General features: G+C 38.7%; 1 protein-coding gene across 7 annotated transcripts in view; it reads right to left on the bottom strand.

The window, feature by feature from the left end:
- Positions 1-17,696, bottom strand: part of FMN2 (formin 2) — a 391,989-nt gene that overhangs the window by 246,922 nt on the left and 127,371 nt on the right. The window contains exon 7 of one of the 7 annotated variants that reach the window (XR_010109223.1): positions 55-254. The exons of the other annotated variants lie outside the window; for them this stretch is intronic. The gene's annotated coding sequence lies outside the window, so the exon portion shown is untranslated. The remainder of the gene's footprint in view (positions 1-54; positions 255-17,696) is intronic. 7 annotated transcript variants of the gene reach the window in all.

Raw genomic sequence — 17,696 nt, forward strand, 5'->3', positions numbered from 1 at the left:
TTGGGCTAAAGAGACAAATCAGCATCTTCACATACAATGCTCAGGTGCACTCACCCTTCCAAGGCCTGTTTCCCTTTCTTCTACAATGGGTTTTCCCTTTTCTGGAAGATCTCTACACCCTTGATATCTTCTCCGACAGAAGTTCTGCCCATTGTGTAAAATTTCTTTGGCCCTTCTCACCTTTCTCTCCTCTTTTCAGGGGTCATCGGGAAGAAGGTAAGAATCATGGCGAGGGTAGGGGGGATGAGTGTCACCTGAGGAGGTTGTTAATGCAAAAAAATTCAATAATTTGTTCGAATTTTTTCTGCCTCTTTTTTTTTTCCGCTTTGTCCCCCTAGAAAAACCAGCTGGCACTATGAGCTCAAGGGAAGTCTGACTGGAATAGGTGGAAAGGAATGAATTTAAACTCACGGTTGTCTATGAGTTTAAAATACCTTATCAGTTAAAAAGATCCAAGAAATAATGAATTCATGCCCTGCAAAAATTCTATCCTTCCAACATCCCTTTCATCCATCTGAAAGGCTGAATCACATCTGCCTGGGACTTTAAAGTAACTATGAAATATACACCATCATTGCCAGTGGGTATCGTCAATAGTTGTAAAGAATCCATTTCCAGGGTTTCTGGATCACTAAAATGGGCTATTTTGCTTGTTAAGGAGGGAGGGGGCCAATGTGCAATGTGTGAGCCCGCCTGCCTGTTGCTTCTAGTTCTTTTTATGCGCATACAGGAAGAGGAGGAATATCATAGGCTGGTTTTATCCCTAATGAATTAATGAGGTGGTCCTATTCTTTGTAGGATTTATGTATTGAGTTTTTCAGAATAAGCAACATCTTTCCAATGTGAATTTTTCTCTTAAACTCAGCATGAGTCTTCAGCACAATAGTATGTCACTTCCTCTAGATGACTTCTGTGGAATTAAATTTAAAAATCAGTAGAATAGTCTTAGCAAGAGAGATGGTTTTACACGCTTTGAGAAAGAAATTTAAAAGGAAGACAGACCCATACACAGTCTTTTTTTTTTTTTCTTTTTTGAGATGAAGTCTCGCTCTGTCACCCAGGCTGGAGTGCAGTGGTGCGATCTCGGCTCACTGCAACTTCTGTTCACCTCCAGGGTTTGAGAGATTCTCCTGCCTCAGCCTCCTGAGTAGCTGGGATTACAGGTGCCCGCCACCAAGCCCGGATAATTTTTGTCTTTTTAGTAAAGACGGGGTTTCACCATGTTGGTCAGGCTGGTATTGAACTCCTGAGCTCAGGTGATCCACCTGCCTTGGCCTCCCAAAGTGCTGGGATTACAGGAGTGAGCCACTGAGCCCGGCCATCATACACAGTAGTTTTCTAATAATCTGAATTTATTAAGTGGCTGTTACAGTGAATGAATGAATTTTTAAAAAGCGTGGGCAACAATAAACCACTAGAAATTTACAACAGCTTACATTTTAAAACTACGATGTTGATGTGAGTAAACACACAGAAAAGATAAAATAAATATCTGAGCAAAACAGCAAGGCCACAGTAAGATGAGTAAGAAAAACAGTAAGGATGTGACAGATTCAACAAAGTCCTGGGTGGCCTAGTGGGGAAAAAAAATGTATAGTAGACTATTACAAGGAAGGAATGCCGTGGTTATTAAAACAGGGTACTGAAATCTGTGAAACCATATTAGTAACCTCAAGAATGGCAAACATGACTTATTAAGTTGGATTAAGAAAAAAAGAGGGCAAACTGAAAACAAATTACTGTTTGGTATGAGTCATATGTTATAGATTCTTTCTAGAATTTTGCATGCAATCCTGGTTGCCATACATGAGATGCTAATTGTATCTCAACATGAATACAGAAAAGAGTAGAGATTCTTGAACAATCTAAAATGTTAAGTGTAGTTAAGAGGGATGTGTTCTTTCCTGTTAGAAACATCAGAAGCTGACATGGCCTGGATTTGTTAAAGTATACGTGTATGAAAAAGATATTTTTAAGCAGGTTTTCAACTCCATAGTGTTGCATAATTTCAAATTAAGAAAAAGAGGCTGAGTGCGGTGGCTCACGCCTGTAATGCCAGCACTTTGGGAGGCCAATGTGGGTGGATCACGAGGTCAGGAGATCGAGACCATCCTGGCCAACATTGTGAAACCCTGTCTCTACTAAAAAAAAAAAAAAAAAAAAAAAAAAAAAAGATTAGCTGGGCCTGGTGGTTGGTGTGTGCCTGGTGCCTGTAGTCCCAGCTACTTGGGAGGCTGAGGCAGGAGAATCCCTTGAACCCAGGAGGCGGAGGTTGCAGTGAGCTGAGATCGCGTCATTGCACTCCAGCCTGGTGACAGAGCAAGACTCCATCTCAAAAAAAATAAAAAAGAAAAAGAAAAAGAATGAGCAAATGGAAGAGATTCAGCAACATAAATGTTAAGATGCTCATGGTAGAGAATATAAGTAATACTCTTATCTGAAAAAGTGAAGAAACCATACGGAAGATGTTACCAGGAAGGAAACCAAGCAATGAGGATCAATGAATTCAAGAAGTGCCTACAAACGCTTTGGAGAACAGAGGGATTTTTAAAAGGGATAAACTCAGAGGATGATAAGACCGGATAGATGTGACAAGAGGACTTCTTCAAAACCACTATTTCTAGTGCTTGAAGACATTTATTAAATAACATAAACCCAAAGAAGCTTGCCTTACATAAGCTCTTTATGCTGTTTGGGTAGAAAAAATCTCCCAAACTAAATCCAAGTTTGAAAATGCAAAACTACTGAATCAGTTCAAACCTAATTATTATTTCAAGTCACCACTGTACCTACTACAAGCCCCTCACAAATCATGCCAGATTAAACACCTCAGGCCCTCAAACTTCTATGCCTTCAAATCACTATTCAGAAGCTGTGCTTTTCCTCCTAGTTAAATAAATGATTCTAATTTAGCCGATGGTATAATTTGCTTTTAAACTGTGTATTTTACACTAACACCTGTTTCCTTCCTGTTCAACTTTCTGTCACTAAAATATTCAGAATAAACTGAAACCACCTTGCCATTTGATCTTCTTCATCTGCATTTTATAATGATCAGATTTTTTAATACAGTCAAGCTTTGTTCACATTGGTAGAAACACAGCGAAATACATTTTCAATCATTTTAAAAAGAAAAAGCTTTGTTTTGGTCTTATATTTGGCAAGTTTGTATTGTTTTATTTTTTGGAAGGCTTAATGTGGAACGCAAAGAGATGGTCAAATTAGAGAGTTTTTTGTTTTGTTTTCTTGTTTTTGGAATAGCTGTGTGTCTACCTGCTTCGTGTGTGGCAGTATTGAGAAGAAGGCTGGCATTACTGGAATAGGAAAGTTTTTACTTACAAAACAACAGCCAAGTCAGTCTGGCATCACTGGGGGAATACTGCAATCTAGCTTTCAAAACAAAACAAGTTACTGTGTCTTTCCGTGCCAGTTCAAAGGATGGAGACCAACCCAAAGCCAATTTCTATGGAGCCTTGTGCCGATCTAGGCCATTGAAGAAAAGCTGATCATTTAAAAAGCACTCAGCTGCAAGTGGATTTCAACTCAGATTCTAGCTTCTAGCATGAAGAACATGCTAGTTTCTTTTGTTGGCACTAGAAAAAAGCAGGCAAAATTCCATCCTAATTATGAAAAGCTTTACTTACAGGGGTAATTAAGTACACAAAATGTTAGTAAAAGGGGCTGCAAGTAAAAACACCAACAACATTATACAGGAGAGTATTAAAAGAGAAAAGGAGTCATTCTGTACTATATTTACAGTTAAGGAAATTTAAAGAGTGACCTATACATGTTTTGTAAAAAGTTTTAATGGCAACATTACAATCCATGTAGAAAAATATACAGAACTATACATAAAGATTACCACATGGATCAATTAAAGATAAGCCTTGCCTACATTCCTACTAATACACACCTCAAAACAAAATTTTTTTATGGCTCTCTGAGAAAAAATAGGAAAAAACAGAAATACTTTAGGTGGCAACAAAGCTTTAGGGGACGTCAGCTCTTCCTGCTCTCATTTTAACTTCATTTACACTATTCTCTTTCTTTTCTATAAACTATTGGGTTAGTTTTGTTGTTGCTGTTGTTGTTTTTCAGACAGGGTCTGACTCTCTTGCCCAGGCTGGAGTGCAGTGGCTTGATCTCGGTTCACTGCAGCCTTGACCTCCTGGGCTTAAGCGATCCTCCCGCCTCAGCCTCTCAAGCAGCTGGGAGTAGGTGGGGCTACAGGCACGTGCCACCATGCCCAACTAATTTTTGTATTTTTTTGTAGAGACGTGGTCTCATTGTGTTTCCCAGGCTGGTCTCAAACTTCTGGGTTCAAGTGATCCTGCCACCTCAGCCTCCCAAAAGGCTGAGATTATAGGCATGAACCAGTGCGCCGGCCTCTCTTCTATAAATTTTTGGTTAGCAAGGTTTATACTACAGTTTCTTAAAATGTGTTTACTAAAACTTGATATTTCAAAGATACTTTTCTGCTGGGCACGGTGGCTCATACCTGTAATCCTAGCACTTTGGGAGGCTAAGGTGAGTGGATTACCTGAGGTCAGCAGTTCGAGACCAGCCTGACCAACATGGTGAAACCCTGTCTCTACTAAAATACAAAAATTAGCTGGGCATTGTGGTGCATGCCTGTAATCCCAGCTACCCAGGAGGCTGAGGCAGGAGAATCGCTGGAACCGGGGAGGCAGAGGCTGCAGTGAGCTGAGATCATGCCACTGGCACTCCAGTCTGAGACTCTGTCTCTTAAAAGAAATAAAAATTTAAAAAAAGTCAGCTATGGAAGGATAGCACAGACATTTCATTCACTTTTAAACCTGGCGCATCATCACATGAAACAATTCCACAGAACCACCAAACATAGTCATTTTTTATAAACAGTACATTGGTTCTATCATAGCAGCATATTAAGTCCTGACTCTTCTAGGGAGGCATCATTAACTGTCACCAATAAATCAATACTTTTTGATCTTCACTCTGTATATGAGCATAAAGGGTAAGGTATGCTGATTACCAAGAGAGGATCAAACATCACAGCACGTGAAAGAAAGAGAGAGGGAGGGAGATGGATAAGGTGAGGAAGAGGGGGAAGAATGGGGGGGTATGGGCTAATTTTAATTTGTGCATTCAAATTTAGGTTCAATAATGCAAATCTCTATTTCCACATAGGTCTGTTCAACGTGTAAGTTAAAAACACAGAAGTCTTTAGATTTTGCTTTCAATCCTCCTTCCTCCATGAAGACTTGATGGAAGAAAGAGTCTTCAAAACTTTTATGAAAATAGGCAATAAAACCAGTTTACTGTCAAATATTAAAACAACAGTGGAGGTAATCTTCATAAACACAGCAAATCTGTCTCTGGGGGATTCTGGTGACTGTGTCCAAAAGTCACCAGAATCCCCCAGAAGGCCAGAAAGGATTTTCCAAAGGGGTTTTAATTATATTCCCAGAGCCCAGACTCCTCAAGAGAAAAATCACAGTCCATATATTTTTAGTCTCTTCATCAAAAGCAAAGAAAAAAGTTATAAATTTCTCCTTCTGAGATTAATGAACTCTTGCCCATAAAACTATATTATGCTTTAAGTTAAAAACAGCTTAAACTTTTGACCATTTATTTTTAGGGAAAAAAAAAAGTTTATCTTAAGGTTTTTTGAGGTTGAAAAATATACTATTTATCCAGAAAATTATAGTCTGATATCATGATCATTCTATGGGTAGCAAGTGCTACCAGAAAAATTATTTACCTTCTCATAAAAAATATTTACTAGCAAATACTTGCATAAATAGGCTAAGACTTGAAATTCTTATTGAAATTCAAATGGCTGCACCTTTTTTCATTTCCACCAGTGGTGTATGAGGGTTCCAGTTTCTCCGCATCCTTATCATGCTAGCTATGGTCTTTCTCTTTGATTATAGCCATCCTTGCACATGTGAGGTGGTGTTGCATTGTGGTTTTGATTTTCATTTCCCTAATGCTAATAGTGTTGAGTAGTATCCTTTTATGTGCTTATTCGAAAGCGGTATACTTTTCTGGAGAAATCCCTACTCAAACCTTTTGCCCATTTTTTTTTCTTTCTTTTTCTTTTTCTTTTTCTTTTTTTTTTTGAGACAGTTTCACTCTTGTTGCCCAGGCTGGAGTGCAATGGCACAGTCTCGGCTCACCACAACCTCTGCCTCCTGGGTTCAAGTGATTCTCCTGCTTCAGCCTCCCGAGTAGCTGGGATTATAGGCATGTGCCACCACACCTAGCTAATTTTGTATTTTTAGTAGAGATGGGGTTTCTCCATGTTGGTCAGGCTGGTCTCAAACTCCCGACCTCAGGTGATCCACCCGCCTCGGCCTCCCAAAGTGCTGGGATTACAGGTGTGAGTCACTGCGCTCGGCCTTGCCCATTTTGAAATTAGATTTTTTAAAAATTATTGTTGTTATTGAGTTGTAGGAGTTATTTAGACATTCAGGATGTTAACCACTTATCAGATTTGTGACTTGCAAACATTTCCTCCCATTTTGTGGGTTGGTTGTCTTTTTAAGTTTTTTGATGCTATTGTTTGTAGATTCAAAATTGTTAACTTTGATGTAGAATAATCTATTTTTTCTTTTGTCATATGTGCTTTTAGAGTCATAGATCTAAGAAACCATTGCCTAATCTCATTCTTTTGCATGTGGATATACAGTTGTCCCAACACCATTTGTTGAAAAGACCATTCTTTCACCCTTGAAATGTCTTAGCACCATTGTCAAAAATCAACAGACCATAAATGTAAGAATTGATTTCTAGACTCTCAAATATATTCCATTGACCAATATGTGTATTAGTATGCCAGTACTACATTGTCTTAATTACTATAGCTTTGTAATAACTTTTGAAATCAGGAGGCTTCCAACTTTGTTCTTTTGCTAGATTGTTTTGGCTATTCTGAGATCCTTCATTTTTCACATGAATTTTTAAATTAGCTTGTCTATTTTGCTAAAAAAAAATGAGTTTGGAGGAATGGTTGGGATGTTGCTAGACACTGTGTTGAATCTGTAGGACAACTTGGCAAGTATCATCATCTTAACAATATCAAGTCTTCCCATCCATAACCATGGCATGTTCCCTTTATTTAGATCCTCCTTAACTTCTTTCAACAATGCTTTCTAGATTCAGTGTAAAAATCCTGCACTTCTTTTTTTAAATCCATACTTCAGTATCTTATTCTTTTTAATAATACTGCAAAGGGAGTTGTTTTCCTAATTACATTTTCACAATGATAATTGCTAATGTCTAGAAATACAATTAGATTCCTTGTTACATCTAATAGTTTCTTCTAGTGAATTCCTTAGGACTTCTTACATACAAGATCATGTCATCTGCAAAATGTTTTGCTGCTTCCATTCCAATCAGGAGACCATTTATTTCTTTCCCTTTCCTAATTGCCTTGACTAGAACTTCTAGCACATTGCTAAACAGAAGTAACAAGAATGAACATCCTTGTCTTTTTCCTGAAAAACATCCAGTCTTCAATGTGAGCCCTGGGTTTTTCACAGATGCTATCAGGCTGAGGAAGTTCCCTTCTAGTCCCTTTTGTGTGTGTGTGTGTGTGTGTGTGTGTGTGTGTCACTAAAGTGTATACGATTTGGCAACTGCGGATTCTGCAGCTATTGAGATGTTCATGGACTATTGTCTTTTTTCTTTTTTAGAGACAAGGTCTCATTCTACCACCCAGGCAGGAGTACAGTGGCATGATCATAGCTCCCTGCAGCCACAAACTATCACTTAAGAGAACTATGTAATTATACTATGTTTTGTGCAGATAAAAAATGTTTACCAGTGCTCCTTGTTTTTGTATATGTGATCTCAAATTACCATATCATTTTCGTTCAACTTGAACTTTCTTTACTGTTTCTTGAAAGCCAGGTCTTTTAGCAACAAATTCTCTCAGTTTTTGTTTGTCTGGAAATGTCTGTCTTTTGTCTCCATTTTAGAAAAACTCTCACTGGATGTAAGATGACTGGTTGAACATTTCGCTTTCAGTACTTTGAATGTCATCCTACTGCCTTCTGGTCTTCATTAATTCTGATAAGTCTGCTGTTAGTATTATTGGGGTTCCCTTGTATGAGATGTGTTGTTTTTCTTTCACTGCATTCATACTTTTTAATTGTTAGCTTTCAACAATTTGACTATGATATAGGGGGTGTGGATCTCTTTATGTTTATCTATGAGGAATTCATTGAACTTCTTGGATGTGTGTATTAATGTTTTTCATAAAGTTGAGAAGTTTTCAGCCACATACATTCAAGTATTTTTCTGCCCCTTTTCTCTCTCCTCTCCTTTGGATATAGTTCACATACACTGGTCCCTTAGTGGTGTACCCCCATTTTTCTGAGGCTGTCAGTTTTTTTCATTCCTTTCTGTGTATGTTCTTCAGATTGTGCCATCTCTATTGATCTATGTTCAAGTCTGCTGATTATTTTCTTCTGTCACCACTAATCGATCGTTAAATCATCTAGTAATTTTTTCCCATTTTGGTTATTGTACTTTTAACTCTAGAATTATTTTATAATGTCAATCTATTTATTGATATTCCCTACTTGACAGTGTCCCCATACCTTCTTTGATTTCTTACAAATAGTTGCCTGGAGTTCTTTGAAGATATTTTTAATGTGTGCGTTGAGTTCTTTGTTAAGTCTAACATCTGGGTCCTTTTGAATAATGTTTCTGTTGCCTGTTTGTTTTCCTGTGTATAGGCCACTCTTTCCTGTTCTTTACATGACTTGAATTTGTTGTTGAAAACTAGACATTTCACGCATTATATTTTATCAATTCTAGATATTGATTTTTCCCTTCCCTGCCCCAGAGCTTCTTGTGTTTCTGGTTTGCCTATTTATTTACTTGGTTACTTCACTAGGCTCATTCAGTGAAATCTGTTTCTGGCTCAGTGAGCAGCCTGACATTCCTGCACACATTTTTCCTTCACGTTTTTAATCTTTCAGCCTGGCTACCTATGGGTCACCCCTGAATGGGCATGAGCCATTTATCAGTGAAAGATTATTCTTAAGGCCTCTGGGCCCTTAGGGTTTTACCCTTAACCACTGGGGCTGAGGGGTGCCTTGGAGTCTGCTATCACGTTCAGGGAATTTACCAATTTTTTCTACCATGTTCATCTGGAAACTAGTCACTGGGCTTTTCCCTCTCCAGTTGCTCCTGTGAGGGTACAGCCTTGGGTATGTACACAGCTTTCAGACTGCCAGAGATGACTGCAATATTATTTTTAAGCCTCGTTTCTTAGGAATTGCCCCTGTGTCAGAATAGCTTATTGTTTGCTCAGTGTTTTAACAGAGGTATTGAAACTGACCCAATAGTCCCATAGACAGATCTTTTTGATGAACACAGAAATTGATCATTTGGTCTTAATGCTTGAAACTTATATTTGTTTTATCTGAGTTCCTTCCTCCAAAAAGCACCTTCAGGCCTCTAAATAAGTATCAAAGAACTAAAACTCACCAGCTCACCACACCAGACCCCTCATTCACCATGATTGACTCCTTGCTGCATGCTAGTTCTTGTTTTCTTACACATTGCTACATTTCTCCCCCACTATACAGACCTCTAATTTTAGTCAGCCAGGGAGATGGATTTGAGACTGAGCTCCCATCTCCTTGGCTGCAGCAAATGATTAAAGCCTTCTTCCTTGGCAATACTTGCCATCTCAGTGATTGGCTTTCTGTGCGGCGAGCAGCACGAACTAGACTGAACCCCTGGTGTTTCAGTAAGAGTATGTTTAAGACTCATGCCAAGACTTAGACTCCCACACAATAATAGTGGGAGATTTTAACACCCCACTGTCAACATTTGACAGATCAACGAGACAGAAAATTAACAAGGATATTCAGAACTTGAAATCTTTGGTCCTATTAGGACCAAGTGGACCTAATAGACATCTACAGAACTCTCCACCCCAAATCAACAGAATATACATTCTTCTCAGCACCACATCGCACTTATTCTAAAATTGAACACATAACTGGAAGTAAAACACTCCTCAGCAAATGCAAAAGAACGGAAATCATAATGAACAGTCTCTCAGACCACAGTACAATCAAATTAGAACTCAGGATTAAGAAACTCAATCAAAGCCACATAACTACACAGAAACTGAACAACCTGCTCCTGAATGACTACTGGGTAAATAACGAAATTAAGGCAGAAATAAATAAGTTCTTTGAAACCAATGAGAACAAAGATACAACGTACCAGAATCTCTGGGACACAGCTAAAGCAGTAATTAAGAGGGAAATTTACAGCACTAAATGTCTACAGGAGAAAGCAGGAAAGATCTAAAATCAACACTCTAACATCAAAATTAAAAGAACTAGAGAAGCAAGAGCCAACAAACTCAAAAGCTAGCAGAAGATAAGAAATAACTAAGATCAGAGCAGAACTGAAGGAGATAGAGACATGGAAAGCCCTTCAAAAAAAATCAACGAATCCAGGAGCTGGTGTTTTCTAAAAGATTAACAAAATAGACCACTAGCCAGACTAATAAAGAAGAAAAGAGATAAGAAACAAATGGACACAATAAAAATGATAAAGGGGATATCACCACTGATCCCACAGAAATACAAACTATCATCAGAGAATACTATAAACACCTCTACCCAAATAAACTAGAAAATCTAGAAGAAATGGATAAATTCCTGGACACATACACCCTCTCAAGTCCAAACAAGGAAGAAGTCATATCCCTGAATAAACGAATAACAAGTTCTGAAAATGAGGCAGTAATTGCTAGCCTACCAACCAAAAAAAGCCCAGGACTAGACAGATTCACAGCCGAATTTTACCAGAGGTACAAAGACCAGCTGGTACCATTCCTTCCGAAACGGTTCCAAACAGTAGAAAAAGAGGGACTCTGCCCTAACTCATTTTGTGAGGCCAGCATCATCCTGATACCAAAACCTGGCAGAGACGAAACAAAACAAAAAAAATTTCAGGCCAATATCCCTAATGAACATCGATGCGAAAATCCTCAATAAAATACTGGCAAACCGAATCCAGCAGCAAATCAAAAAGCTTATCCACCATAATCAAGTTTGCTTAATCCCTGGGATGCAAGGCTGGTTCAATATACATAAATCAAAAACGTAACCCATCACATAAACATAACCAGTGCAAAAAACCAGATGATTATCTCAACAGATGCAGAAAAGGCCTTCAATAAAATTCAGCACCGCTTTATGCTAAAAACTCTCAATAAACTAGGTATTGATGGAATGTATCTCAAAATAATAAAAGCTATTTATGACAAACCCACAGCCAATATCATACTGAATGGGCAAAAGATGGAAGCATTCCCTTTGAAAACTGGCACAAGACAAGCATGCCCTCTCTCACCACTCCTATTCAACACAGTATTAAAAGTTCCGGCCAGGGCAATCAGGCAAAAGAAAGAAATAAAGGGTATTCAAATAGGAAGTCAAATTGTCTCCGTTTGCAGATGACATGATTGTATATTTAGAAAATCCCATCGTCTCAGCCCCAAATCTCCTTAAGCTGATAAGCAACTTCAGCAAAGTCTCAGGATACAAAATCAATGTGCAAAAATCACAAACATTCCTATACACCAATAATAGACAAACAGAGAGCCAAATCATGAGTGAACTCCCATTCACAATTGCTACAAAGAGAATAAAATACCTAGGAATACAACTTACAAGGGACGTGAAGAACCTCTTCAAGGAGAACTGCAAACCACTGCTCAAGGAAACAAGAGAGGACACAAACAAATGGAAAAACATTCCATGCTCATGGATAGGAAGAATCAATATTGTGAAAATGGCCATAGTGCACAAAGTAATTTATAGATTCAATGCTACCTCCATCAAGCTACCATTGACTTCCTTCACAGAATTTTTTTTAAAAACTACTTTAAATTTCATATATAACCAAAAAAGAGCCCATATAGCCAAGTCATCCTAAGCAAAAAGAACAAAGCTGGAAGCATCACACTACCTGACTTCAAACTATACTACTAGGCTACAGTAACCAAAACAGCATAGTACTGGTACCAAAACAGATATATAGACCAATGGAACAGAGCAGAGGCCTCATAAATAATGTTACACATCTACAACCATCTGATCTTTGACAAACCTGACAAAAACAAGCAATGGGAAAAGGAGTCTCTATTTAATAAATGGTGTTGGGAAAACTGGCAGCCATATGCAGAAAACTGAAACTGAACCTCTTTCCTTACATCCTATATGAAAATTAACTCAAGATGGATTAAAGACTTAAACACAAGACCTAAAACCTGCCAAGGCAGGCGGATGACTTGAGGCCAGGAGTTTGAGACCAGCCTGGCCATCATGGTGAAACCCCATCTCTACTAAAAATACAAAAAAAAAAAAAATTAGCTGGGTATGTTGGTGGGCACCTGTAATCCCAGCTACTTGGGAAGTTGAGGCAGGAGAATTGCTTGAACCCAGGAGGCAGAGCTTGTAGTGAGCTGAGATTGTACCACTGCACTCCAACCTGGGTGACAGAGCAAGACTTCATTAAAAAAAAAAAAAAAGTCCCTAGAAGAAAACCTAGGCAATACCATTCAGGACATAGGCATGGGCAAAGACTTCAGGATTAAAACACCAAAAGCAATGGCAACAAAAGCCAAAATTGACAAACGGGATCTAATTAAAGAGCATCTGCACAGCAAAAGAAACTATCATCAGAGTGAACAGGCAACCAACAGAATGGGAGAAAATTTTTGCAATCTATCCATCTGACAAAAGGGCTAATATCCAGAATCTACCAGAATCTACAAAGAACTTAAACAAATTTACAAGAAAACAAACAAACAAACAATCCCATCAAAAAGTGGGCAAAGGATATGAACAGACACTTATCAAAAGAAGACATTTATGTGGCCAATAAACATATGAAAAAAAGCTCATCATCACTGGTCATTAGAGAAATGCAAATCAAAAACACAATGAGATACCATCTCATGCCAGTCAGAATGGCGATCATTAAAAAGTTGGGAAATAACAGATGCTGGAGAGGATGTGGAGAAATAGGAACGCTTTTACACTGTTGGTGGGAGTGTAAATTAGTTCAACCATTGTGGAAGACAGTGTGGCGATTCCTCAAGGATCTAGAACCAGAAATACCATTTGACCCAGCAATCCCATTACTGGGTATATAACCAAAGGATTATAAATCATTCTACTATAAAGACGCATGCATACATATGTTTATTGCAGCACTATTCACAATAGCAAAGACTTGGAACCACCCAAAATCCCCATCAATGATAGACTGGATAAAGAAAATGTGGCACATATACACCATGGAATACAATGCAGCCATAAAAAAGGATGAGTTCGTGTCCTTTGCAGAGACATTGATGAAGCTGGAAACCATCATTCTCAGCAAACTAACACACAAACAGAAAACCAAATACTGCATGTTCTCACTCATAAGTGAGAGTTGAACAATGAGAACACATGGACACATGGAGCAGAACATCACACACCGGGGCCTGTCGGTGGGGGGCTGGAGGAGGGATAGCATTAGGAGAAATACCTCATGTAGATGACGGGTTGATGGGTGCAGCAAACCACCATGGCACGTGTATACCTATGTAACAAACCTGCATGTTCTGCACATGTATCCCAGAACTTAAAGTATAATAAAAGAAAATAAATAAATAAAATGGGATTAATAACACACACACACACACACACACACACACACACACTCATGCCAGTGAAGCTTCCGCTTGGTTTTGGTGGGTCTGTATGAGGTTAGCGAATGCTTTCCTGGGAACACCACATCTTGCTCTGATTGCTTTTGCTTGGGTGGCTGTAGCCTGGCAGGTGTGTATTCACACCCTCCCTACTTCCATCGATGATGGTGATCCTTAAAGGGCCCTTCTCAAAGGTCTCCCGTGGTTCTCCATGCTTGCCTGTTATAAAGCTTCTCTAACAGGAGACTGAAGAAATTAGAAATGCCAGCATCCTGCCTCTCCTAGACCAAAATCATAGCCACAGACACAGTTGTAGAGAAAGAGAGAGAACTATGGTCTTCTTGGCCACACATGTCTAGAGTAGAGCAGAGCTGGGGGTGGCTGGTAACGGAGTGGGTTGTGGCTCAACTGTCAGAGACTCTTGCTGTTATGAGTTTTAGTAGATTTTCTTGAATGACTGTTTCTCCGTTTCCTGTGTGCCCTTAGGACAATTTTCAGAGATTTTAAACAATTTTTTGTTATAATTCTCACCAGTTAAGTTGTTGTTTTACTGGGGAGAGGATTCACCAAGTTCCTCACTATCTCGAGAAGACTCTCCTCCAGACAACTTGCTAAAGTAATACTTCAGACAGTTTCAAGTCCCAAAGTAATTTTAAAGATTCATAAATTAACAAAAAATAAAGGTGAAATACTAAATATCTTCCATTTCGTTGTCTGGGCATGGTGGCTCATGCTTCTAATCCCAGCACTTTGGGAAGCGGAGGCAGGAAGATTGCCTGAGCCCAGGAGTACAAGACCAGCATGGGCAACATGGCGACTCCCCGTCCCTACAAAATAAAAATTAAAAAGTTAGCCAGGCTCGGTGGCCCACACCTAGAGTCCCAGCTACGTGGGAGGCTGAGGTGAGAGGATTGCTCGAGCCAGGGAAGTCGAGGCTGCAGTGAGCCATGATCATACCACAGTACTCCAGCCTGGGAGACAGAGTGAGACCCCGTCTCAAAAAAAAATAAATACAAAAAATTTAAAAACCTCCATTTTGAAAATGGTTATGGCTTTAAAAAAGAAACAGTTTATTTTCCATTTATAAAAAGTTTTAAATTAAAAAAACTAAAGACACAAATAAGAACTTTATTTTTTTTTCTAAATCTTAAACTTATGCCCTCAAATAACAGGAACTCTTTTTCAGTTTAGGTCACACGAAGTTTGGTTGTGAATAATCTGACTAGTGTCGTCACCAGCATCCCTTCTGGTAGACAAAAGGTAGGACCTATCATAATTGTGACTATGTAGGTCAAATGACGAATAAAATCCTCCTTTGCCCTGAGATCATCCCAAATCCTGTTGCTGTCCATGGTAAAGAAGGATACATCCTGCTATTTCATACCGTGACACCAAAATAAGCTGCAGGTCCAATTAATCTAAATTCAGTCCTCACACTTATTTCTAGTATGACAAACCCGAGGCTGGGTAGAAGGATGAGAAGGAAACACATTCAGCTAAGAGAAATGAATATAAATGATCTACATTCACATTCCTAAAACTCCCAGACAGAAGCACACAAGCGAGGCCTGCTAAATGAGCTGCACGGAAACCTTTGCTTGTGGTGCTATTCTCAAAAATTATCCCTTAATCCTCTCTACATATTTAAACCAAATAAATTCTTCAAGGCCCATTTCAAATCATTTCTCCTCCACACAGCCTTTATCCCAAGTCCAGCCTATATACTCTGTTCTACTTCTGACCACCCACAGTTTGCACTATCTTTAGTATATAGCATGGAACCTGAAGGATAATTCAAGTATAGTCACTTGAATTACTCAAAACTGTCTCTCTTGGGTTGTTCCACAATAAATTAGCCCTCCAGAGAACCTCTGTGCCCTTTCTGGTATTTTAGCTCATTTCCTCTGCTGCGGTCCCTGCTGAAATGGATCAACTGTGCTGCCATCAGATCAAAAAAGGGGGCAACAGTGAAAGTGTTCACTGTTTAGTTTTTCCAGTGAAACTAAAGAGGGGTCTCTGCAATAGTGGCTCCACTCTAAATTGGCTGTGCTGAGAAAACACTCTCCCATCATCTGCTCCAGATAGAAATGAAAATTTTTTTTTTTTTTAGAGATGAGATGGGGTCTCACTATGTTGCCTAGGCTGGAGGGCAGTGGGTATCACAGGCACAATCACAGCACACTACAGCCCACAACAGCCCACCTTGTAGGTGGGTCTACAGGTACATGCCACTGCGTCTGGCATTCCAAAGAGCATTTATACTCTATTCTATAATCTTTCTTCAATTCCTATGAATTATACACAGAACATTCTAGCCATTAAAAATTAATACCCCTTTCTCGTACATGTAGTCCAACAGAATCTTTTTTTTTTTTTTTTTTTTTTTTTGAGACGGAGTCTCGCTCTGTCGCCAGGCTGGAGTGCAATGGTGCAATCTTGACTCACTGCAACATCCACCTCCTGGGTTCAAGCAATTCTCCTGCATCAGCCTCCTGAGTATCTGGCACTACAGGTGCACGCCATCACGCCCAGCTAATTTTTGTATTTTTAGTAGAGATGGGGTTTCACCATGTTGGCCAGGATGGTCTCGATCTCTTGACCTTGTGATCCGCCCGCCTAGGCCTCCCAAAGTGCTGGGATTACAGGCGTGAGCCACTGCACCCAGCCCAGAATCTTAATATCATGGTATATAAATATAAAATCCAAAAGAATTAACTATCTACACTATGATTAAATTGTATGCAATTCCAAAGCACGATTACCCAAATATAATTTCCCTAATATATAATCTAGCAAGGTGAAGGATAATTAGCTTCATTACATTTCCTTTATATTATGCTGGTGTATTCGTGGTTTTTTTATTTTTAGCCATTTACTTAGAAGTATAAAAACAATCTTATTGGCTAAAAGAAAATTTAAAAGCAGAGGTTAATATTATTGCATTCCTTGAATTGATTGGGTATGCTCTACAAATAGTTATAGGAATAGCATCTTCAAAAAAAAATAAATCTTTCAACATCTTAAACAAATCCAGATTCCACAAAACCTATGCTTGTCTAATTATAGTTTTGAATTTTGATGTGGTTTTCTATGTAAATACATTTTTAAGGCTTGCAATAGGAATGTATTCTATTAAAAGCAGATGTTAAAAGTTACAAAGTACCAAATGTTTATTGTGTATCCCCAAAACAAATTTAAATTGTTTTATTATAAGGTATTTAGTGTTTCAGACATTATTTTATGTCTTTGGTCAAAAGACAAATATAACTGTCCAAATCAACCAAAACACACCCTTGCCAACTACAACTGGAACAATTAACACCAATACAAAACATGTCTTCTATAACACAAATTATCATTCAGTCTGTCACTCTGCAAGCACTGAAATATCTACTAATTACAATAAAACATAGTTTTCAATCTAAAAATGAATATCTGCAATAAATAAAACTGCAGCAAAGATCAAAGATAAAATATGTAATCTCTTTTTCCTTTTCATAGCAGCCAATAATACAGTGGCAGGCAATACCTGAAGTGTGCCACTCTTGTTCTCCCAGATTCCTCAACATAGTAAGAAGCAGCCTTTTATTGGCAATTACTGCTTCCCGTAAGAACACTTACAGGTATTATGTTATGTACTCCCATATAAGAGCAGCTGAATGATGAATACTTCTTTTCCTGTCGTTATTACACATTTTTATAACTTTTTTTTTTTTTTGAGACGGAGTCTCGCTCTGTTGCCCAGGCTGGAGTGTAGTGGCGCGATCTCGGCTCACTGCAACCTCCGCCTCCTGGGTTCAAGCAATTCTCCTGCCTCAGCCTCCTGAGTAGCTGGGATTACAGGCATCCACCACCACTCCCGGCTAATTTTTTTGTATTTTTAGTAGAGACAGGGTTTCACCATGTTGTCAGGCTGGTCTCAAACTCCTGACCTCGAACATTTTAAAAAAGTCTTTTTTAGGGATTAGGTCAT

This window comes from Pan paniscus, chromosome 1, assembly GCF_029289425.2.
Source record: "Pan paniscus chromosome 1, NHGRI_mPanPan1-v2.0_pri, whole genome shotgun sequence".
NCBI lineage: Eukaryota > Metazoa > Chordata > Mammalia > Primates > Hominidae > Pan > Pan paniscus.